Consider the following 6,000-nt stretch of genomic DNA (forward strand, 5'->3'; position numbering starts at 1 on the left):
TTTTAATCGGTTTCACCTTTCTTCCTTAAAAAAATAAATGAATCAACCTGATAACAAAAAAAGTTTTGCCCAAGTCATACTTTAGTAATATTGCTGATGTTCAACACTGAAATTACTCCGACTGAAACTAAATAATTTTTAGGGGCGAGCACAAAGCGCTCCATCCCTCTTCTAATCTCTCTTTAGGGGGATTTTAACCACGCCCATGTTACGTCAGTCACTTTAACTGGTTTATGGGCTTGCCTTTTAAAATCGGCTTGTTTTCATTCGTGAAAGGCATGCATACCTCATGCCATTTGCAGTGTTTAGCCCTCCTTGGGAGCACAGGTAAACTTCTGGAAACATACGAGGCTCCATGTTTTCTGTATGGTTTCTAGATAACTTTTTCCTATTTATTCGGCATAGCAATCGCGCTTGTTTTTTTTTTTTTTTTCATCTAATGTGGCAAGAAAAGTCTGGTTAGGAGTTTACAACGCTAATAGCTCTAACTTGACGTAATGCGAGACCCGTTGCATTGCAAATACTTGTTAATTCAGGCATCAGCTTCTCTCAACTAATGAAAGCAATGGACAAGGGAACTAATTTCCAAGTTGCCCTCTTTCAAAAAATCCTTCAACTCCAGTAAGTGGGCCACTGCATGGACCTTACGTGTAATATGGCCAAGGCCTTTTGGGACTATTGCAATGTAGACTACATTACCCTTACAAAACCCTCATTACCAGACTGTAAAGCCAAGCATTTCAAACATGCCTGCCCATATGGAAACTGAACAATATAAAGCCAACCCTTCAAGCTCTATTTTGGCTTCCACATGAAGCCAGAGCCAAGTTCAAAACATTGTGCCAAAAATAATGCATAGGCGAAGGTTCTGGCTACCTCCGGGAACCGGCTAACAAGACAACATTGTTCCTTTAATAGAGGAGGGTGCACTGGAAGATCATTGGGAATTCAGATCTAGAACATTGGATCAGGATCAGCCTCAGCCCTAGATTGCACATGAAACTATTATCTTCAGTTCAGGAAACTCCTGAAAATCTAATTCTTGAAACTGAAACAGACCTTCATTTAAGACTATCTTCATTTTGGGAGTGACTGCAGACTGTTAGATCTAGAAATGTCCTGTGCATCAGGCTAGAGCAACTCACTCTGAGTTAGAACTCTGATGTGTTCATGTTCTTTTGAACTTGAAAGAATTAATTCCTCTAGATACTTACAACCACTAAAATACACAAACATTATAGCAAGGTATAAAGTAACAAGTAGAGAGAAGAAAGTGTTGGCTTTGTCCCTAAAATATACAGCAATAAAATCAACATTAGTCATAAGGCCAACGCAGAAGGAGTTAAACTGCTTCTCACCATAACTTTAAATTTAACATTGGTTGTTAATTGATTTAATTGCCAAGTCCATGACTCTCACAAAACAGTCTATTGACTGAAGATTGTCTGTCTCTTCCTTTAGTTTCAGAGCTCTAAAAGTGGCCCAGGTAGTGTGTAGTAGTCTATGAAACACACAATAAGCAAAAAGGTGTAAACGAGAAACTAGACAGTCTGCCCCAACAATGTTGATCTCATTTCATGAGAAGAGTGTTGCTACTCAGGGACGATTCAGAGTAAATAAACCCTCATCCTAACTGTACCACAGACATAACATTTACTAATTAGGTTATGGAGAAAACATGCCCATAGATAGTGTGTCACAGGCAGAGGCCATAGACACATCACATTCATGACTAAGCTTGTAAAAGTCATATAGAGTCCGATCCCACATGCATCATCATCTACATTTTGGGCTTCAGGGTGCTGCGATTATTGTAACTAGTGTGGGAGGATGGGGAAAAAAAATAAAAAATAAAATCACAAAATGTTTAAGTACTTAATGTTTGGTTGATTTTAAAACCATCATTCTATTTTTACTTCAGTCTGCTTGATATCATATATTTGGTGGAGTTATAATTAGCTTTTGGAAAGTCTTTCTTACACCAGAGACCTTCAGCCAAAGTGGTAGTGGAAAATCTGACCAATTTAGAGTTTTCTACAACTAGAGCAAAGCTGACGTGGCATGGTGTGCAAAATAAAGATTGACTGGGATGAAGCTCCAGCTATTACCAATGGGTGAGATTAATTCAAGCAATCCATCCATCATTCTTTTATATTTTGGAGATAGAACACAGGCAACTGTTCAGCCAAAATGACCTATTTTGTGTGCAGATATACAGACAATGGTCAAATCTGATGGGAGGTCTTTCGGAAGTGGCCAATGCAGCTGCATAAATTTCAACCATGTTCAGCAAATGGAAATGTACCCATAGTAAGGTAATGTACCATTAATATCCAATGTTTCCATCCCACAGACATAGTGTGGGTCCCCTATGTGATCGGCTTCTCATTCTTACTTCAAAGTAGAGCTTTTTTGGGGTGGTGGTAATCAGTCAAATTCACTGCTTTCTGTGATCCAGATTACCACTGAATCACCTTCACCCTTCGAGCAGATCTACTGCCACTCACTGGAGACAGGTCTGGTAGACAGAGCAGAGTTAGTATAGAGTATTTTCCAATAAACATCACAACTCTAAATCATGGCTTTCAATTGTGTTCCAGCTGCCTTTTTCAGTGGTTTACCATTGCTACAATCTATAAGGCCGCAAGTTTCGAAACATGATGCATTTTTAACCATTATATTAGTATATAGGACTAACTGGCAAACGATTCTGGGCGTTTCCCCGAGGAAAATATGCAGAAACACAATGTTATATCATCTAGTATTTATACTGTGCAGCTTTCAATAGTGTGACAGTCTTTTACATCCCTGCATAGGTGGTTAGAGAGGTGTAGGCATGAAGGGCGTCCTGTGTGGAAAGTACTGGATATTTTAAGTGAGAGTTTGTGATTTGCTCTATTGTGTCACAATTGGACAAAGCTGGATGTGTTGAGTGAGGGCCAGAGATGTGCCTGATCTTGCAGCCACAAACAGATACACAAAACCCGGTGGTTCACTAATGCCAAATACTGGCAGTAACTGAACACCAAGGCGTCCAAACCCTTGCTTTTCATTCTACCGGCCACTACTGCACTCTTATCATCCGAAAAAACGTGTAAACGTCATTCAACGGAGGCTGGCTACATTAAGGATGCACATTTTGTAAAAAATTATACTCTCCACATCCGCGGAAATGTCAGTGTAATCTTGCAAGTAATTTCTAATGCCATTATTTTATTGTGGTGTATGTCGTTTTAAGATATTAACGGATTATAAACGTTAAGGCAGTCCATTGTTTCTCAATTAGTTAATATTCAACCATATGTCCAAAAATCCATACCACAACTGGAGTGAGTTGAACCCATTTGGTAACTGGACCCTTGAACTGTCCACCAGCCTCACACAATTTTCAAATAACAGTGCCAGTCTACAAATTCGTGTTTTTATATACAAAGACTTTTCTGATTCAAGAAGCAAAGCGACACTGAATACATCACAATACAGAAACGAGGAGACAGAGGTCACCGATCCATCAATGTCCGCATGCAACAATTGCCTAAATGACACAAAGATGCACATTAGTTAAGAGACTATGCAACAAAAAATAGTGCAAGTCTCAAATGTTCGAAAAAGGGGGAGCCATCTTACAAAATGATCCAGTCTATCAGGCAATTGCTCCCCTTAAAAGCACGCTTTAAAACAGAGTCAGAAAGCGCAATTAGCTTTTCAAATAACATGTATTATTAGCTATAGGATTCCTGAGATATTCCCCACGAAGTCAATGTTAAAACAAGGGAGGGAGTCTCTCTTCTTCTTGGGAAAAAAAACGTTTCATTTTTTCAAAACGTCTGCTGAATTTTCTTTCGCCAGGATTAACAGTCACTCCTATATCATAAGCACATGCAGTGGTTCATAATGAATAAGTTCATATCCATAAACACATGCAGTGGCCTGGTGTGTAAAGTCCAACATGTTACAAAAACACAAAGACAAGTCAGGAAGTCAAAGAATTCCATATATTACTTTGAGTCGCTCATCCTTGCAATGTATTCCACTTGTAGACTACTAGCTTCCTTGGTCATGTCATTGGTTACGCCATACAGTTTAAGTTTAGCATATACCATTGAAGACTCTTCTCTAAAAAGTGGAAATATCTTCAAACTTTTAGGCCCTTACTGTCGTTTTTACTTTATCGCCAAAAACGGTAACGAGGCTCTCTGGAATTTCCAATCAATGTACCTCAGAATTAACCCTCTATTTTGCAAAACTTACTACCGCCGGGGTGTGCCCAAATGTTTGCATGTTTGGTAAATGCGCCGCTAAACAGAATGTTTCTCACAGTGTTAGAAGAGTAAATTAACCAGACATTAGTCTATCGGCCCAAACACAGAGGGAAACATAAAGCAAACAGATTTTCTGACTGATAAACACACATTTTCTGAAATGGGTCATCCCATGAACTGAAACAGGGCAGGTCGAGCAACATTTCTGGCGCAGGCAGGCTTGCGCTGTTCTGTTGTAAACGTGAAACGCCTGCCAGCCGCACCATGTTTGTGGGGGAGGGTATATGCGTCTAATGGTTGAAGTGGGGGAAGGGGATATCCTGCGTCAAGTCAGTAAGAAGGCAGCAACGGAGCCTCTGCAAGCAATCGAGATAGTGTAAACATTTCTGTGAGTGTCCGCAGGGCAGGTCACGGGGAGCTGTGAAACGGGAATCTGAAAACACGTTTTTTGGTGCTGTTGTAAATGAAGGTCCACCAGTGATACAGGACTGATCACAAGCACACACCGCTGTCGGTAACTCTAAACCAAACAACAGAAGGCATCGGTGACCCCCACATCGGCAACTTTTGCAATGAACCTCTCAAATTCCACACAAGAACTGCTCCGGCTGTGAGGCGTGAATGCAAGAACTACCTCTGCCCAGCTGTTCTTTCGGTATGCTACTTTGCGAAGGCGTGATTAATGTACGTCTACACTATTGCACAGCCAGGAATTAGCATATGACCCACAACAGAGGGGAAAACACTTTTCAACCAAGTGACTTTCCCGGCAATGACGCTGCCACTGGCCTCGGCGGGGGGTGTGAAGAGAAAGCAGTGCCCGGCGCCCCACTTTACCCCGAAGTGCCATGTTCCTTCCTATGCTGCTTGAGCAGGGCGCGGGGTTAACCGCGAGATTAGAACAACAAACCTTGAGCTACGAAGTACTGTCCTACCCACCAAGGAGTGTTTCAACGCCTCGTCAAGGGTAGTAAGCGCTATAAATACAATTCCAATACAAGTATAAAGAGGGTCCCAGGCTCAGCCCGTGTTTACCTTAGAGCGGGGCCTCAGCAGTCAAGCGTTCCCCGGCGGGGCTCCCATAGGGGTACAGGCAGCTCTCTCTCAGCTGGTTAGGGCTGGCCGACCCCGCACGTCCTTGTTTGCCTCCGCTCGGTGCACCCACCAGCTGACAGGTACCGGAAGTGATGCTCTGCCAAATGACGGCTGCGAGTTGTCGCTGTTGCACACACCTCCCGGGTCCCAGGCTGCCATTGGCTGGCCCCGTTCTCCTTCACCCGAAACGCGTGACAAAAGTCTGGTCCTGGTGCCAACCCAACCCCCGAAACGCCCAGAACTAGCCCAGTCGGTGCGGGTGGCCTGCCAGAGAGGAATTCTCGGTCTAAAGGGATTCCTAGCGCTTCTGAGCATGCTTGGAGGGAAAATGAGGCGTGTTTACGAAACATAAAAGGGGTGTGGTCATGTAAATCCGGGAAAGCACAATTTGACAAGGAGAAACAAGGACAGGTTAGTGCCTCAAGACACAAACTGCAGGGGCAGCCCTAGGGGGCGTATCTTGGGGCCATATGTAGGAGCACATTTTCCCATAGACACAGAATGGGCAAAACTGTTTGGTACATCTGGCCCTTGGTCCTAAATATTGGGAGTGTGACCTTCAGATTTCCCAACAATTACACTTGCATATACAGTTAACATGCATCAGTACGGAAGGCAGAGCATGTGGGGGCTTTAAGGGAAA

The 6,000-nt window shown here is 42.7% G+C and overlaps 1 protein-coding gene across 2 annotated transcripts in view; it reads right to left on the reverse strand.

Annotated features, from left to right (window-relative positions):
• Window positions 1-5,643, reverse strand: part of PPARA (peroxisome proliferator activated receptor alpha) — a 217,123-nt gene extending 211,480 nt beyond the window's left edge. For both annotated transcript variants that reach the window (XM_069228246.1, XM_069228245.1), the window contains exon 1: window positions 5,298-5,643. The gene's annotated coding sequence lies outside the window, so the exon portion shown is untranslated. The remainder of the gene's footprint in view (window positions 1-5,297) is intronic.
• Between the last annotated feature and the right edge of the window lie 357 nt (window positions 5,644-6,000).

Source organism: Pleurodeles waltl, chromosome 4_1 (genome assembly GCF_031143425.1).
Source record: "Pleurodeles waltl isolate 20211129_DDA chromosome 4_1, aPleWal1.hap1.20221129, whole genome shotgun sequence".
Taxonomy (NCBI): domain Eukaryota; kingdom Metazoa; phylum Chordata; class Amphibia; order Caudata; family Salamandridae; genus Pleurodeles; species Pleurodeles waltl.